At 39.9% G+C, this 19,400-nt stretch overlaps 1 protein-coding gene across 4 annotated transcripts in view; it reads right to left on the bottom strand.

Annotated features, from left to right (window-relative positions):
* SLITRK4 (SLIT and NTRK like family member 4) overlaps positions 1–19,400 on the bottom strand; it is a 138,075-nt gene that overhangs the window by 24,158 nt on the left and 94,517 nt on the right. For all 4 annotated transcript variants that reach the window (XM_027690583.1, XM_027690580.1, XM_027690581.1 and 1 more), the window contains one exon: positions 3,574–3,655. The gene's annotated coding sequence lies outside the window, so the exon portion shown is untranslated. The remainder of the gene's footprint in view (positions 1–3,573; positions 3,656–19,400) is intronic.

Consider the following 19,400-nt stretch of genomic DNA (forward strand, 5'->3'; position numbering starts at 1 on the left):
ATCCACAGTAATTTTCTGAGTGAGAAATGAACTGTCAGGAAGCAGGAGCTAAACATCCTACTCCTTCCTGGGCGTTTACAAGTACAATTTAAGATGCAGCACCTGAAATCAGGCTGTATGTGTGCACTCGAGTGGTGGGGAGGAGGTGTCTTGCATACAGTTGCCAGCCACCTACCTTCATGTTACCTATGAACACATGCTCATGCTAAAGGCTTTTTCCACAGACACCCAGTTGCACTTTTCTGCTCTTTTTCCTAACCAAAGATACCTATGACCCACACACCCCTGGCTCTTCAAATCAGGAGACCAAGACAAGAAATAGCAATTGTCATGAGCAGCACGGGAGCACGCTTTGCTTGCTCATGTGCCAACATCTGTGCTGGCCACCAGTGAGCAAGCCTGGTGTATCCAGCTACCAAAAACACACCAGAGAGAGAAGCAGCATGCACATATATGTATTGGGGTTGCTCTGTTTGGAAAGGTTCCTGCCAGGAGTAGAAACTTATATAAAAAGACTCCAGAAATGAATGGGAAACCGTTTGGATCAGACTCTATTTTATAGTTGTTATGTAAACACTACATGTTACTCCTTTCTTTTCCCAAAGAATGGTAAAAATAGCCCAAAAGTTAATGTTTTGGCCCAGATAAAGAATAAGCTGTTTTGTTTGAACATGTGGAAATCTGGTTAACAATTCTTTGAATACGAAAGTAAAGATTTTTATGGGCTCTGTCTGTTTCTGGGGTTTCTGTGGATAAACAATTTGTGTTTAACAGGTCTACAGCATGTTTCTACTCCCAGACAGATCAGTAACAACTGCCATACTCAGCAAACAACATCCAGCACAGCAGAGTACAATGACTGTGCAGTTCTTTCTTGTAATAGAGCTTCAACTAATAAGGACATAGCCTTTTGAGGAAGAAAGAAAAAAAGCAACCAAAACCCCAGTCAATAACTCCACCCACTGGCCCTGTCTTCTGTGTATTTTACCAGACTGCCATTCAGAAGAGGGGGAGGAAGAGCATTCTTGAAAACTCTGTATGTACTCCAATGAGCCCCAGCATGTACATCCTTTTAAAGGTACAGTGTGAGAGCAAACAGAGCAAGTCTGCAGTAGACTGAAGACAGACCCACTGAGAAAGAGCACTGTGCTAAATAAAGTGGAAGAAACTGTCAGGTATATGTCTCTGCCTGTCTCTCTGCTATTTCCACCTAAATTACTCCATTTCATTCAGGAACCCTCTTCAATGTGCAACAAGTAACCCATTGCCTGCCCCCAGGAAACCTGAGAAAACGCTGGAATGTGTGCATCCCTTCAGCAGGGATTGCCAGGGATTTTTAGTTCCATCTTTTGCTGTTCATTTGCAATGAGTTGTTGTCTTGAATGTTCGATCAAGTGGGCAGCTGCTGGTAGCAGGTCTTCTGACCAGTTCTCTTTGTGAACTCAGCCTGTGGGGATGTCCAGCTCCATAACACTGTGCTTGCCAGCTTTCCATAACACTGTGCTGTCAGAGCACAGTGGGTAGGCATTTCATTTCACTAAATTGCAAAATGTCCCGTGCTTTACTTATTTTCTTTCTCTCTGCTCATTTACCCCAGGGTTGTTCACCCTCCAGCTCACTGGCAGAGGCTAAAGCCAAGTTTGGCCTATCCTCTTGCCCCCTGAGACAACCAAGTGTGAAATCAGGAGAAAGAAAATTTGAAAAAATAATGGATGAAGAACATCTCTGGGATATTTTTCCATAAGGTTTTATGGTATAAGGTTAAGCCTAGAAGCAGCTGCTGTTGTCCTACCCAAGTCTCTCGTGGAAACTGCTCACTAACTGATTTCTTGAGAAGAGAAATATATTTAGAATAAGGATCCTGTGCTAGAAAATTCTGACATTATTGAATACACCAAATCATGAAATAACACTTCATCCTCCCTGAGCGAACAGCCTATTAACTGAATAAAAGAACTATGCCCATGTACTGCAGTGGAAATTTAAAGAACTTTGACTGTGGTTGGAAATGATGGAGGATAGGAAGGAAAAAGGTACTTTAGGAAGGGGAGAAAATGTACTGTGTTACAAGACTTGGGTCTTTGTTTGCTCCTAATAACTTTGTCTTCAGCAGTGGAGCAGGGGAAATCTTTTCTGCTGTGAATACCAAATCTGTTAGGCTTCCAGTCAGGACTGGATGGGTTGAGGTCTCTTGACATTAACAGAATATGAATTTAGAATATTCTAATTTAAGTCCTCACTCCTCCATATTTTCCTCACACATCAGACTGTTTTTTATCACCTTCTGGAATTCCACAGACCTAAATGGGACTTCTCACATGTGTCAGGGTCGATGGTATAACTGCCTCATCAAGCTACCTACAAGCAGAAAAGTCTTTTCCTTCATTTCTTAGGAGGTTCAAGAATGAAGCTTCCTACAAAATATTATAAAAGAGAATCAAATAATTGTCATTCGATCTATAGATGAAAAATAAAAATTCTATTTTTGCTGAAGCTTACGCTGGTGCTGTCTCTTGGACCAAGAGCTTCAAGCTGTGACAATGTGGGGCAGGGAATAAGCACAGAGCAACTTGCCAGCTACTCTTGTCTCTCAGCACGAGAGTCACTCCCCAAGTACTGCAGTTCCTGTGCTCATCAGCTGACAGACCACTGTGGTAGAATTAATAGGCCTCTACAGAAGAAACCACGTGCTTTAGACTTGTTGCTTGATTTAAGGAATAAAGTTACTAAGAGGGAAATATCAGAAGCAAAATTAAGTTGTTGCATGGGTTTGCTCATTGCTCTACTTTAATCTGCTTTTGCTTCTGGGGCTTCTTTTGCAGCTGCCCTAATTTCCTCTACTTTTGAATTTTCTATTAATTTCAATTAAAGCCTCCATAGGCTCATGAGCTTACAGACTTTTTTGTTATTGTTTTTAAAAAAGAAGGCCAACAGTAGCTTTCCTATTGCCTCTAGACTACTGCAGAGGAATGTAGAAGCATGGTCTTTCAAGAAAGGAATTGCAGCTACTTCAGTAACTGAGTTGTGATATTTTTTTAACCTAATGATGAAACACCTGTGCTGATCTGATATAAACTGGCTCCAGGGAAGGAATGCTGAACCCACAACCAAAAAAAGAGATGTTTGCTTTTAACAGCAAACATTTTGACACCATATCAAAATGATCATAGAGTCATAGAATAGCCTATGTTAGAAGGGACCCACAAGGATCATCAAGTCCTGCACAGGACAGCCCCAACAATCCCACCATGTGCCTGAGAGGATTGTCCAAATGCTTCTTGAACTCTGCCAGGCTTGGTGCTGTGACTGCTTCCCTGGGGAGCCTGTTCCAGTGCCCAAATGCCCTCTGCATGAAGAGCCTTTTCCCAGTATCCAACCTAAATCTCCTCTGACACAGCTTCTCTCTCTGGAAAGATTGTGGTTGAGATGGGTGTCTCACCCTCTTTACGGATTTCAGAGCTGGGTGAAGGTTGCAATGTCCTCTCATTATCTGGCTGCCTCACATAACTGTCTCCAGGGCCTGAGCAGCCAATCCAGACTACTCCAAAGGCAGGTAAATGAAATCTTCCTCACCTTAGCAAAGACGTAAGCACGGCAATATGTAGAGGCAGCTCTGCTACATTCTCCTCTGGATGAACACACCAGGGAACAGGAGCTGAACCATCAAAAGGAAGATGAGAAAACCCATCTAAAAGATGAGAAAACCCATTTAAAAGAAAAATCTTTTAAAATTTAAAGTTAGATTTTTATGGTGTGTAAAATAATTATTCAGAATATTGGAGTTTTTTAAATTACAAGCCGAAGGGTCTCGTGATACTCGCATGTGATCTCTGGCATTTATTGGACCCTCCTTGAATCAGCTCACTAACCTCGAAATAACTGCTTTTTTCTTCTCTGGATTAGGTTAGTTTTCAGCCAAATTATTGAACTGAACTGGCTTGTAAAGTGCTCCAGAAATGTTAAAGCTGATGTATGATTAGTGGTGTGAGTACCCAGATACTTACAGGGGTGAGAGAGAGATGGGACAAGTTACGGGAGGAGAATGAGCTGGACTAAACACGGAGCAACAGCATATATTAAACATTTTACAATGTTTATTGCAGTTTCACAGTCGTGTAAATTTAATTTTAATCAAAATTTATTTAGAAAATTAAAGAAGAAAATAAAAATTCTGTAGAGTTTCCTCGCTTCACCAGAACAAAGCCTGTTATTTTCTCACACTTGGGCCTTCTAACATTTAAAAAGGAAAAATATCTTTTCTTCCCACATGTCCATGAAATCTCATTTTCAGAAGAAACATTTATGCATATTTACTAAATAGTGAAAGAATCAAAGTCAGATTAATGTGAAAAGTCTAAACTGATGCCTGAACGATGGTAACATTGTAGTCTAAAGGCAAATTCTAGCATTATTGGAATCCTCTTAAGCCAAGAGGAGGATATGCTTGTAGACACATTCAGTATAACGAAAGAAATCAAAAACAATGTCTCTGCTTAATCTGAATATCTGTAACCTGAATACTCTTTTGATATACAACATTTCAGGTCTTCTCCAAGATATGAAGTTATACCCTGCCGGGCAAATCTGAGGCCAGTATGCTCTGAACATAAGGGGGAATAAATTTTATTATCTAAGTGACTGATATATCAGTAAAGATATTCAGATATTAACATATCAATAAAGTAAGCAAGAAGCAGAGAAGGAGGATTAAGAAGAAAAAACTGCTGTGTCCCAAGGAAGGGACTGGAGCAGGGATCATGCTGAACAGCTGAACAACAGGCTGGAGTGACTGGACAGAGCAGCAGAGGGGATGGTTTTAGGAAGCTTGTACAGAGTTTGGGAAGCTGGCTAGGAGTGCATGAGTAATATTCACAGACACCTTTATCCACTAATGGAACTGACAGAAGCTGACAATTATGACAACGGTAATGAACCTGTCTTATCTATTTTAAGACACCTTGTATGAAGAATTCAGAGAGAAAGAAAAAGAAGATTATTCTTTGGTTGGTGAAAATACCATGACTTCAAGGGATTCCCTTTCTGTTCGCTCTGCATGGAAAATATACAAAAGCACCATAATTGCAGAACATTTAAATAGGTCATTTAAAATAGATCCTACAAAGTGAGAGGAAAAAAAAGTCCATCCTACTTTAAAGCAACTTTTCTAACAAAAAGAGAAAGAGGACTTCCTTTTATCTTCTTATTCTTCTATTATCTTCCATCCTTTAGAAGGTCAAGAAAGCCCACAGATTTACTTTAGAAAGCCTGTAGATTTACTTTATATGGCTGCTTTTCCTTGAGATTAGCCCAAATGTGATGTCTTCTTGATGTTTACAGATTCCAAGGGATCTAAGACATCTCATTTTTCCTCCTTTCAGTTTGTTCTGAAAACACACTGTATTGACTTCGTGCCATTTTCTTATGCTCTTTTTGTGCTGTTTCCTCCATCTCTGAGATCATTCTCTGTATTGTAGTATTGAAGGAAACTTTCTGGGATCGTGGTGGATGTAACTGTATTTTGTTGACAGCAGTCCTGCGGTTTTCATTGAGGTTGTACAGTAATTTTTGGACAAAGTCAAGATGTAATGCATCTTTTGCTGAAGCCAATGAAGTCAGAGTCAGCTTTGTTTAAAATAAGGATATCTGATGCTTTCCTATTTTAGTATGTAAATTACTTTAGTATGTGATGACTGTTTCTCAAAAATAAACTTTGCTTCCGTGTGCAAATCAGCATTAGCTTGTACTACAAGTTCAAATACAAGCTATCTAACACCATGAAATGTTATTCAAGTACTGTTTCCCTCCTCAGGTTGTATCTTGTTAGTTTTGACAGATGCACAGTGAAATATAATAGGAACTGAAAAGGCCTTTATCTGCATCCCTTTGGCCCTTTAAATCTGATATATAGCTGGTGGACCACTATGGATACATGCATACAATTCTCCAAACTTCAGCTGAGGTCAGTGAGAATGAGTTTCAGGTTTCAGTTTAGCATTTAATTTTGTGGAACTGCTTGCCAGCATATTAATGAATTTCTCTACCTGTACCCAAATAGGGTTGGGCATTAAAAAGTGCAGTTTAGGAGCCAGCCTACAAACCAATGAATAATGCTCAGTCAGACTATTTATTACCCAGTTTGAGGAAGTAGTTAGTCACGTGCATCATTGTGCTTAGTAGCAAAGTCCATCTCTCATTAACATCTTCTGTTTTTGTTTATGTTCATGTATTTGTTTTCCAAGTCATACAAGAAGAGTATTTCAGTTCTAGAAATTTACTGAATAGGTGTTAGAATGTGGACATTCTTGAACCTTTCCAACCCAGTATTATTATTGTAGTCAGAGTTGGGAATCAGTATTCCCCGAGTGCATCACAAAGGCTAACAGCTGAATTTTGTGGCCTTTATTCTGTCAGCTTCTGTCAGGTCTGGATTTCTTTCAAGAAGTGACATCTCTATCATATGAAAAATCCCTACCCAACATTTAATCACTTTGTTGTATTTCCCTGATGATTTACATTTTAATTAAAATAAGTATATTTAAAAGAAATGTTATTTAAAAAAACCCCTAATTTTCAATGATACCTAATGCTAAGCAGAGCTGATAATCCTAAGACAGAAATGTCAGATATGAAGTATGGGAGAACAGAGTAAGGAAATTACCCCAAAATATTTATCCTGGGACAGTTACATTGTAGTGGTATCACTGGGCAGTTCTATGAAAAAGGACGTTAAAGAGGAGGTTCTCAGATCTTTTCTCCAGACCAAGGCATAACAGAGCTACTGCATATAAATGGAAAATGGAACCTTTTGCAGCTTTATACATTCTAAAAACTTTCTGTATCTGAAAGGAATTAGGAAAGCAAACGGAAATATATAAATTGGAACACGCAAGCAAACCAGATTCAGAAAACACATCAACAGTTCTGCATGGAATCCCCCAAAAAATCATTAACATCTGAAAGTGTGCCAAAGTTCATAGCTGAAATTTAAATTTTAGAAAACATTTCCTCTTGCTCTGACAATAAATATTACACATGATGTAACATTCATCTCAGCTGATAATGTTCCTTATAACACGTCTGATGAATCATCACAGTTTTTAACACCCCGTCACTTGTCAGAAGGAAAAACTGAGGAACAAAGTTTGAGCCTATTTTTTATAATCAGGAGCAAGAACCCACTTAATGCAATGATCTTTGGAACAGACTCTGATCTGCGAGTGTCTCTAGTTACTGAACTCTTATTCAGGTAATGAGAATTAGGTATGTGGGGGTTTTGCCTTAATTGCCTTATTTGTATACATAAACACTGGATGTGCTGGTATAGTATGATCAGGGATTCCAGTCCTCAAATTCCTGACTATCAGTTCAAGCCACAGCTCCTGCTACATCTGCCTTTAAGCTGGTCTGTCTGGCTAGAGAAATCACATCACTTTTCTTTGTGAACTATCTTGAAAGCTTCAAATGACAAATATCAGGAACTTTAATCCTCTCTTTTTCCAAACAATTTGTAAATCAGAACCATCAGAACACACGTGCAGTGAGAGAGCACAACCTGTGCTTTTGAGAACACCGTGGTTCACTGCATCTCTGAAGTGCTCTGAGCTTACATGTCCTATGATTTTATTTCAACAACTCTCCCCTGTTCTCTCCAGCCTGTGTTTCTCAGGAGTGAGCCAGCAAATGTGGATATACAGACTAGCACCTGATAAGGCCATTTGTTAAGCAGAATTCTCATCTCCATTACGATCTTGCAGCTTCCTATCATTATGTCTAGGTTAATCAAAGACAATTACAGAGCCCCAGTGAAGCTGCCAGAGATCTATTTGGATGCACAGCAGAATATTTATGTATGTGTTGATATACACAAGGACTAGTTATGCATCCTTTGACATAATTATTTTCACTGCCGTGGATGGTAGCAAAATCAGGGTTTGAGGAAGGGCAAGCAGTGATTTGTTTGGTGAGTTATTGTTTGCTTAATGGCTGCTTAAAAATGCTGTTTTTCACACTGCAGAAATCACCCTGCCCTTGTACCTGTGAAACAGTATTACAGTCTGGAAAATTCTCAGAAGTGTTGCACTTATCTGCAGAACACAGTAGGTGTCTGCATGTCACCACACAGGGATGGCCCTGAGACTGCCCTGAGACCCGAATTAGGTGATGAGCAAGTGGATGTGCATTGCCAGTGCACAGAGCCAGCACCTCTGTGGCATTTAGTCCCTGTGCAAGGCATCCAGGTGGGTAGGAGGTGATGGGGAGAGGAAGCACATTGTGCTCCTGGTACGGGCAGAGCTGCTCCAGTTTTACATCTGCTGAATCCCTTAACCTGACACTGGAACACCACAGCAGAAGAACCCAACCTGCACTCTTAGATCTAAGACAACAAAAGCTCTACCTCTGCTTCCAGAGGGCTGAGTTTGCTCACCATTGGTGAATCTGCTCACGCAGATTCATGGCCCAGGATTGTGTCCTACTCTGCCTTAAACTCCTCCTGACAGTAGGACTTAACATTAGCAACCCATTTCCCATCTCCCTTCTAGCTCCACTTTCAATCCTTTTTAAGTCTTCTTGTTGTTTTGTTTCTGGTTTGAGGGTTTTTGGTTTTTTTTGCTTATAGGGTTGTTTAAGAGAAGGGAGAACCTATACGTACAAGAACCAGTTTGATAAACAAAAATCTCTTTGTTAAAATTGGAGTCTGCAATACTACTGCAGATCAAGATTCAAGTAATGCAAAGCTGGGCTATTTGTAAGCACCTTCTCATTGCCTGGGAAAATGGAACAGAACATCCCATGCTGCCAAGGGCCAGGGAAGAGCATTATCTGCAAGTACTTTATCCTGTTACCTCTGAGAAATGGAGGAATTGTGCTGGGAGTCAGCTGAAGTGAATGCCAAGAGCTGTCCTTTCCACTGGAAGAACCCTCAGAGCTGCTCCAGGTTTGACTATCATTGGCCTAGTGCATTATTCCCTGCCTTGTTCAGAAAATGGAGCTGGAGGTCTGGAAAATCTCTGGAAGTGAAGTTGTGAATTTGGGACACGAACTGTTTCACAATTCCAGATTCCAATCACAAGTTTCAGATCAGACTCAGAAAGTGAACGTGCTCATGTCACAATTACATGAGTAAATCTGCTTTCTGCAGCCACCCCTATTTGGGATCCCAGGCCTTTTCACAGCAGTACCTGCTCCACAATTCCTGCAGGACCATTACTCTGGCCTTGAACAACAATGCCAGCACTCATGGGCAGTTGGGCTCAAACACTGAGTGAGTCAGAGAGCATCACAGATCTATCTTAAAACCTTGTTTAGAGTTTAAGAACAGGTTAAGCTGCCTGTATAGATATATGAAAAGTATTTAAGGGCATCAACCTCTGCCCCAAAATGCTTTAGTAAGATTTTTACTCTTAAAAGCGCCTCTGTTGAAAATGCATCTTCAATGATTTGGATTTTTGTCTATTTAACTCATGCATTAATTCCCAGGAAGGAATATGCACCATCTACTGTTACAATCTCTGCTTTTACTTTCTCTGATGGAATAGCAGCTGGACTAAACCTATACTTTGTTTCATCAAGAAAAGGGAATTTATTCATTGGTGAAAAGGGTTTTTCTTCTGTAATTTCACAATGGAAGAATATTTCTTGGCTATTTCCATTGTTTCTTCTACTAGAGCTGGCAAACTGAGGAATGCTCAAAGCATCAGTGTTTTCTAAAGAGCTTTTATTATGCATTATTTTTCAATGATTCTGAATCTGGAATAAGCTAGTTGCATTTCAGTGTATTAATCACCCGAGTTATCAAAACAAATGACTGATCTGCTAAGACAGCTAGCACTGCTTCTAAGCTGCTCTGTGGGGTAAAAAACCTGAGAGCTCTTCAAAGAGCATCATAATTGTTAATTAGATAGGAACTTGTAAGAAGACGGCAATGAAATTAAAATAATAGCTTGGTCTAACATACTTGAAAGTCCAGATGTTAATATCTGATTGGGAGGAGCTCTGAATTACGCTGAAGCAAGTTCCAGAATTTGCTTCTTATTATTCAGCAGGCAATCTGTATGCAATATTTAACAAATCAGGCATTTGATGAATAATTGTTGACAGATCTTGTCTGCTTCACTGCTTTTCACAGAACTGCATCAGTGAGACTAGACACAGCATATGTCTAGGAGGTCCCACAAACTTTTCTACCATTTTTTTATATACTCAATTTCTGAAATACACCAAGGAACAACTCATATTATCCCTTATACAGAATCACTTGTTAGCAGGTCTGGAGGTACCAGAAAGCTGCTAAAGTGCTATCTGTAGCACTATATGGACCTGTTTGAAGAGTTCCTTGTTTGATTTAAGGATATCTGTCGACCAAAATTTGGCTTTCAGCAAAAACACTTTAGTGATCATCTGAAAGAATGCAGCACACATGATGTAAATGCAAGTAGAAACTCCTCCTATTAATTAGAAGGGAGAGAAGCAACTATTTGCAACTTACTTTATCTGTAATTTTTCATTCCTGAACACAATTATCCACAGCCTATTTTTCAAGTCTAGAGCCTTTAGATATTATTCAGTGTTTGGTAACTTTCTGTGGATCCATCTGATAAGAACCTACTTATCTTCAATTTGCTCAGATCTTGCAGAGTGTCCTCAGTCAAGAATTGGGCTCTGGGACAGAAAACAACACACTTGTGTTGCAGATTGATGGTCCTGCAGCCAATTGACTTTAAATTGCAGGGACCTTTTGGCAGATAAATAACAGCCCAGTCCAGGGACTGAGCTAGAAACTGTGGAGCCTTAGCTTGGACTCCAGAGCTGAAAGGTGAGCAGGCCTGGGGAGGAGGATGAAGGGCCACCTCTCAAGCCAGCTACCAACTGAGCAGCTCCTTGGGACTGGCCATGAACAGCAGGGGAAGGCAGGCTTTGCTGAGGTCAGTTTTTAAGAAGGAACTGGCTGGTTCTCCAACCTAAATCAACCAGTCCTTGGCCCCTCAGTGCCTGTTGTGAGCTGGACATTGACCCTCGAAAGATCTCGGAGACCTGGTACAGAGATTTTGGGTTTTGTAGGTTTACTTGAATCCAACCCCTTTTTTTTACTGTAGAATAGGGTGACACAAAAATCATTCCACCTTCCCTGTGTGAGTAAAGGTAACACTCCCCATGAGCAGACTGGCAGGGCTACCCTTGCCACTAGTCAAGAGAAGAGCTGGTCTGGCTCTGGGTGAGTGCAATGTTTCTGTCCTCAGTGAATCAGCTGAGTGTTTTACAGCATAAAGTCATGGAGAAGTCATCCAACATAAAGCTGCACAGTACTTCAGTTTTCACCTGACATCCTTCTGAATTAGGAGCAAACCACCTGCATCAGTTTAGTAAGCTAGGCTACTCTGCTTTGTTTACACTGCAATTTGTTTTGTAGTGAGATTAATTTGCTAAAAGTTTCATTAGGAACCTGAGAATTTCCATGACTAAACTGCAGTGCCCTTATTTCTCACAGGCCAGTCTGTTTGTCCTTCACCCAGCAACAGTTTAAGCCAAAGGAAGGCCAGGTGAATTCATTGGGTCTGTTTGGCATCTCGGAGTGCAGTGAGATGCAATAGCTGGGCCAGCAGACTGCAAAAGGGGAAGATTCCTCCCTACTCCAGGGCTGGAGCATTTGCATGGAAGTGTGTACACACATGTACACACATACAGGTACACATAGAGTGATCAGGATTTTTAGCCTGGATCTCTCCCCCAGTCTGCTTTGACACACAAGGCTAAAAAGTTGTATCAGCACAACTGATCCAAAGGGACAGAAGTGAGTGACAGGAAAACGTGATGCTTAAAGCAGTTCCCAGAATATCTCTGTATGTGAAATGACAAATTAAGACACTCCTTTGGCCGTGGTCTGATGGTACAACCTCAGAGCTTCAAGGATCAGATGAGAAACACTGCAGCCATGGCATGCAAAGCACTAGTCCTGCTATGCAAAGCACTAGTCCTGCTTTGCAAAGTGTTTACCTTCCCTTGCTGGTTCAAGTTGATTCAGGACATTTCCCTTGGACTAAACCTCATGCTGACCACACAGGCACTAAGCACACATGCACTAACCATACCTGCCACTTTAGTTTTATGCCTGATCAGGTGTTGCCTGTCTTTCCAGAGCCAGCAGGAACCCAGAATCTCAGAGCCAGTATAAGCTCTGTATCCTGTGCTGTTATTTAAGAGATAGAACAAGGGGTAATGATTTTAAAATAAAAGAGTGTAGAGTTAGACTGATAAAAGGAAGAAAGGTTTTATGAGGGTGGTGAAACACTGGAGCAGGTTTCCCAGAGAGAGGGTAGATGCTCCATCCCTGGAAATATTCCAGGGGCTCTGAGCAACCTGATCTCCTTGAAGATGTCCATGCTTATTGCAGGAGGGTTGGACTGGATAAGCTTTAAAGGTCGCTTCCAACCTAAACTGTTCCGTGATTCTCTGATTCTGTGGTCTGCCATGGAACCAATATGAGACTGATAATGGTACAACCACACACAAAATGTGAGCAGAAGATGAGATTTCAGTTTATGGTTTAGCCATTTACTGGAGCTGGCCAGCATTCAGAGTTTGTGTGAGTTTGTAATACTACAGATAGAGTGTACTGAATGTTATGGAATGGCAATTCATCTCTTTTTTTTATACAAAACTAATTTATGGACAGATTGCACGGAAACATTCCTCAAATTTGTTATCAGCTATTAATAGGCAGGCATTACTGATATTTTTCTCTGTTCCAAAACTGGATTAAAACATAAGCTATAGGAAGGTTCTTAAGCGCTCAGACTCTCTCTAAATATAAGTTGTGACTGATCTTTACTGGCATGCAAAATATTATAATTAACATACCGTGATAAAAATGGTACATTTTCCACTACGGGAAATTGTCCTCTATTAATAAACCAACCAAGTGAATACCTATTACATATTACCACCAACATAATTCAAAATAATATGCTCTGGGGAAATATTTGTTTTGATTCCACTTGCCCTCTAGTACAGCCCCAGTAGGGTTGTTGCTGTGTATCAGGAGGGAAGAAGGGTCAAACCCCACCAATGGTTGTGCATGCAGCTTGCTATCCTGGGTCACATTTGTACACTGTGAGAGATTTACTTCCAGCCAGTGGAGAAAACTCCATGTTTTATTACGAGTACAGGTCTTTGCCCACGAGATGGCACTGTGTTTGCCACTGCGGTGCTAGGCAGGACTGAGTGCTGATGAACTATAACAGGAGAAAATTAATCCAGCTGTAGAATGCAGAAAAATATTTATCTTCATTCTTAATTTATGCAAAGAAAATGTAATTTCTCATCGTTTTCATAGCTCTATATTTCAGCTGTATAAAACTCACCTTATAAGGGAACTAAAGGGGACATTTTTCTTCAGTGTCGATGCAGATACATTTACATATCCACATTTTGCCCAAAGCTGTGCATTCACATTCATTGTTGATTGGGCACAATTTCCACATAAACCCACGAATGTTACAGGCTGACTCAGAAGTTGCTGAAATTTCACAAAACTTTCAGCAGAGCTGGCAACTTGCACAGTTTAATAACAGTCAGAGGTAGCTGGATGTCACATTCATCTGGGCTGTAAGAAAAATATTTTAGGAATTATTTTTTTAATATAAGATATTACAGAAGTCTCTACAGAGCCCAGCAAAAGAAATGTCATAAAATGACTCAAAGACACTGGTGGCATCATATGCCCATTGAATCAAATACTACACAAGACAAACTTAAAACCATCACTACAGCAGTGTTTTTTAAAGCAATAACACATTCTGTGATGGACCATATTAATTGATAATTGTAAGCCTAATTTTTGTAACAAGGAGAAAAAGGATCCTGTTGAAATCTAATCCTGACTGCTTTATTATATAATAGGTATATATAATATACATGTGTGTATACATATAAAATATAATGAAGTATTTAGTGCTACACCTGGGACAATTGACACAGAAGATCAGCCACTATAGAGCAGACATCTTATAAAAAACCAAAAAAAATGATGATGCAGTGTCACTCCTGGTACAGCCTGTGGCCTTTAGGGTGGGAAGCAAGCCCTGAGCCCCAGCAGCATCCCCAGGGCAGAGCAGCTCAACAGGACATACTAAGAGGGACATGGGGGGCCCAGTGATAAGGACCTGATGGCCAACACAGGGTGTTATTGAGGGGCTGGGAGGGTTTCTGGAATGGGAGTTCCAGGACAGGGGCTTGCAGAGGGTCTGGGAGGGATGGGATGAGGACTGGGGTGGGGGGAGACGCCAAGAGGTCAAGAACAACCAACCCCCTGCACACTGTGACACTTCCACTGCTGACAGAGCAGCTGCAAGGGCTGTACCCACCTAAGGCTCTGTGCAATCAGCTAATCCAGTCAATGAGAACAGCAGCACAACTATAAACTGGGTTATTCAGATCACACATATATTTAGTATAAACTGACTTTCAGAACTATGCTGACACAATTCCTTTTTCACAATTGCTGTATAAGCAGGTAACCCACACATTTTAATATCCTTAACATCTTCAGTTGTACCCTAAACTTCCTCTGCATTGCTCCCTAATATTCTGAGGAAAAGCCCTGACTTGTCTAAGTCTACTAAGATAAAACTATTCTCCTCCACAGACTGAGGTTTTTGCTCTGAAAGCTTTTCAGTATCCATTTCAAGTTCAATGGTTTTTTGAGTCAAAAGTCAAATTTTCTTTCAAAGAACTGTTCTGATGGTTTAAGCAAATCCTACTAACCAAGCATTGCTCCCTAATGACTGAGATTAGGCACAAAGAACAGGGTTTTTTCTATGGTGATTCCAATTCCTCAAGACTTTGTAGTTTGCTTCCTCCCACCCTGCTCCGACTTTGACTTCTGGAGTCCAATGTCACACTGTGCTCTGTTTTAGCTTCTGGCAGGAAATATTTCTTTTAATTCTAGCCTTCTACATTTGTGTCTTACAAAAGAAATGAAATACCAAAAATTAGCAGAAAGAATATGAGAACCTGACTTCAACCATCTGTGGAAGCTGGAAATCACTCAACATTCTTGTTAGATTATTTTCCACCTTTTTTCTTCCATGCTAGTCTGCATAGGAACCAATAAAGTATCCTATAAGAGCCCTTGTAATCCCAAACCTGCCTTCTCTTCCACAACAATAATAAAAAGGAAAAACTATTGCTTTTTATATCTAGTAACTTACATTCTGTTCCCTCCCTGAAGGTACTGTTGAAGTTTGCACTGGAGTACAATATTTTGCATCTTTGCTTTTCTCAACATTTTTTCCCTTCTCCTTACAGACAATTAGTGAGAGAAAATTCCTCCAAGAGGGTTGACCTCAGATGTTCTGTACCTTGAACTCTGACTTCCCTCTGTGCTGAAAACGTTGTATATTCTAGATTTGTGGGCTCAGGACACTTTTTGTTTTCTCCTTGCTTTACAGAATTCCTGCTGCAATTCTGGTGGACGAGCTGTCAGAGGCATATACTTTGTTTGATATTTTAAATCTAATGAGGGTCTCAAAATTAGAACAAGCCCTTTACAGTGACAGTGAATGATGACTCACCATATAACAGAGTCTCCTAGACAGATAATTATTTAGGCATGTATTTCAGCAGATCATCCGTTAGGTGTCTCAGAGCGAGAGATTATTTTTTTATCAACTGGGAAGACAAGGCAGGAAGTTAAATTACTTTGTAGGTAATACTGACTCACAAGGGATAATGGGAAGTCATTTGAGAGATACAAACATGTCCAGGCTAAAACTGGCCCTTCTTACTTAGTGTGTGGCATTTGAAGCTTGCTAATTGTCAAGATTTTCTTGAGCATGTATCTGTCTGAAACTATTCACAAGGCCTGACTTAAAAGTTTTTTGCTTAAGGAATGAATGGATTAAGCAGTGATTGTGGCCTGAAATTGTCACCCCAGATCCTGCCTTGGGAAGAATTTATAGTTGCAAAGAGACTACATGGGGTAACATGGTCTAGGCTGCCATCAGTTGTGGTTAAAAACTGTTAGCAAAGCAGCCAAAGTAGCCCCAGGTTGCATTTATATTCCATTTCATTCATCCTGGAAGAAAACATCACAGGCTGAAGGAAATTAATGACACTTTTGAGGTTCTTGAGGACGGACTTCAAATCGTTGGCTTAAAATTGTAGCCTGAGCAATTTGACCATCACAGTGACCTTATTACATTTAGATGAGCTCCTTATAATACTGCCCAGGGGCTTGGCTTTTCATGAGGAATCAAACTTTATCTTCTGTAGTGGCTCTGGGCACCACCCACTCAGGGGTGTTTACCTGGGGGAGCTGTGGGGGCTGCTTAGGACTATTTGTGATATCTTGGGCTGGCAAGGCCTACTGGAAAATGAGAAGAAGGATAAATGGATACAGCACAACCATTTCTGATACAAGGCAAGCATTATGCATTTTTCAAATCCCTGATGAAAATTTCCTCTTTTCCCATGACACATACGAGGTATTTTTTCTCTTAAATCTCGTGTCTGTATTATCTCACCTTTGTAGCTTTTCCCAGCATTAATCTTGCTACAAAAGCGTGTGGGTCAGGCATCATATCTCAGCTTCAGTTGTAATGCAAATACTTATAATTACTGCTGCATCAAGTTCCCAGCAAATTATTTCCTCTTGCCACTGAATTTATGCTCTTTCAGGTTCTCCATAGATCATCTCCCTAGTGACCAGTATTGTAAAATGAACCACTGAAAACAACCACAGATTGCAACAGGAGAAAAAAAAAAAGGTAGTTCAATGTGGAAAAGCATGAACAACTTTGTCACTCTTCAGTTGCCCTGAGCAAACGCTGCTGTTCTGACAAGAAGTGTTTGGGTGGCTTTCAGGTGATGTTTGTAGCATCCAGGGACAGTTGTGGCCTTGGAGCTGAGAGATCCATATATTTGCTAATCCCTGGAGCTTTTTAGAACTACTACTGTGTTTTAATTTTTATATTGACAAAGGCATAAACACTCTTCTTAGGGAACTAAACCCATAAAGTAAGGCTCTTCATATTTGAATAAATGACAGTATCCTTTAAAAAAAAGGAAAATAATGGAGAACATCTTACAAATGTGAAAATTAATGACATTCCCTTATGCAGTCTTCGATACAGACTCACTCTGGGTTAATTTGACTTAATTTTAAATGCTTGCATGATCTCATATTTTTAATTTCTTTATCTAGCATTCACATATTTTCCCAACTTTTTATTTTTTTTTAAGCAAGAAATCTTGCTTATGCTAAAATAGCTCCATAAAATAGCTCATATTTGAAAATAAAAACACATTCCTTTTCAAAGACAATGCCAATAATTGGAGCAATTATATAAGAGGCGATGCTGGTATGTGCAGACAGCTATCAACAGGTCAAACCCAAGAGCTTCACTGCAGAAAATTCACTTTGCACTGAGGCAGCAGATACCCATGTTGATATTAGGAATGGATGAGAAAGAAGGGAATAAAGAAAACCATAAGTACTGGTGCAGTCCTTAAATACAATGGTTAGATTAGTACAAATTCAATCTGTGGCATTATTTGGTGTACACACAAATGCAGTGTGGACGGTAGATCCAACTTGCAGTAACAATCAAACAGATAAAACCTTGTATAAAAATCCAAAACTGTCTGAACAAAAAAGGCTGGACAGATCTTTCATCACTACCTGGACACATTTATATGTCACTGCTTATTGTTATGGTCAGTGTTGGGATTACCAAAACCAGGGGGCTGCTGAAATCACTGTGAATATCAAACCCAGCGACTGTCAACCACTGAGCAGATAATCAATGTTTTCCTGTCTGCCAACCCTTTCCAAGCCATAATTGTCTTATTTCTCTCACAAGAATTGCAACTCACCTAGCTATGCACATTCTTGATAAAAAAAAACCCTCAAACCAAAGCAAAACAAAACAGGAGTGTTTTCATGGAAACCAGCTTTTTCATGTACTTTAAAAGAACAGTATATTACTACTTTTCTGTTATTATTTATGTTGTGAAATATCAATACATATTTATATCATCCCCTTGGCCTTGGGTATATTCTGGCTCTGGATTTAATTTCTCTGCAAAGTAATTTCCATTTTCTTTTATTTATGTAATTTTAGTTCAGTAGTTTTAGTCATCCCATACAGACCTGAATCTTCAGTAGCTATGGCTAAAACCACCAAAGCACATTATCATTTGTCCATCTTCATCTTGGAAAAAGAAATGTAAACAGCCTTTTCCTCTAGGATTTAAACAATCCAAAAAGTTGCAGAGAATTGCTATTAAAGCATACATCCAGAGTGAGAGTAGCAGCAAAAACTACCACTTTCCTAATGTAATGATTTCCATATCCCCTTCAAAAGTGCTTGAAAACCCATAGGATTTGTCTGAATATAGATGGGTTGACTATTATATGAGTTTAGTGCTTGATCCAGGCTGCTGACTCTTTGTCAATCATGCTTCAAAAGGAAAAAGATAATGATCTACTTGCCTAAAATCAGATGCATCATTTGGATGCTCCGAATCTCTTCTCAAGAAGAGCCCTTGAAAGGAGTCTTCAGTGTTAATAACAAACACATTAAATGAGATTATAAAGAGTAAAAATACTAAACCTCACAAAACCAAACTAATTTTTAGCAAGAGAATCAACCTAAATAAAGAAAGGCTGCTCTATATTTCCAGATTCTGAAATTTTGATCAAAATACAGAAACTCAAAATTTTCCTGAGCGAATTAAAAATGTCATTAGAAGAGAATAGAACAGACTATTTTGGTTGGAAAGGACCTGCAGCAAACATCAAGTTCAACTGCCTGACCAATTTGGGGCTGACCAACAAAGCACGTTGTTAAGAGTATTGTCCAAATGCCTCTTAAACACTGACAGGCCTGGATCATTGACCCAGCCTTGCTGCCCTCTGGAGATGCTCAAGGACCTTCACATCCTGCTTAAATTGGGAGGTCCAGAACTGCACAAGGGCATCTTTCCTAGTTGTTGCTCTATGTCATGTCCAATTAAATCTTGAGTTAGCAGATAATTTTCAAATCAGTCCAAAAAAAAAAAAGTAATCAGAGAAGTAAAAAAAACCTGCAATGAATTAATTTTTCAACCCTGATGAAATGAACAATACTGCAGAACATCAGGGTTTAATTCATCCGAGATTCAGAATGTTGGCTGATGTCATTGTGAGGCCTCTCTCAATGATTTTTCAACAGTTTTGGGAATCTGGAAAGGGCCAAGTTGTCTGGAAGCCGACAAATGTTGTCCAAATTTTCAAGCAGGGCAGAAAGGACGATGCTGGAAACTACAGGTGTGCTGGTCCCACTTCAGTGACTGGTAACATTACTGAGGAATTGTTAGGTTGTGGTCTTATACAACACACTTTTGGCTGTGAAAATTCAGAT

This window comes from Neopelma chrysocephalum, unplaced genomic scaffold (assembly GCF_003984885.1).
Source record: "Neopelma chrysocephalum unplaced genomic scaffold, ASM398488v2 Primary Assembly neopelma1_81, whole genome shotgun sequence".
Lineage (NCBI taxonomy): Eukaryota > Metazoa > Chordata > Aves > Passeriformes > Pipridae > Neopelma > Neopelma chrysocephalum.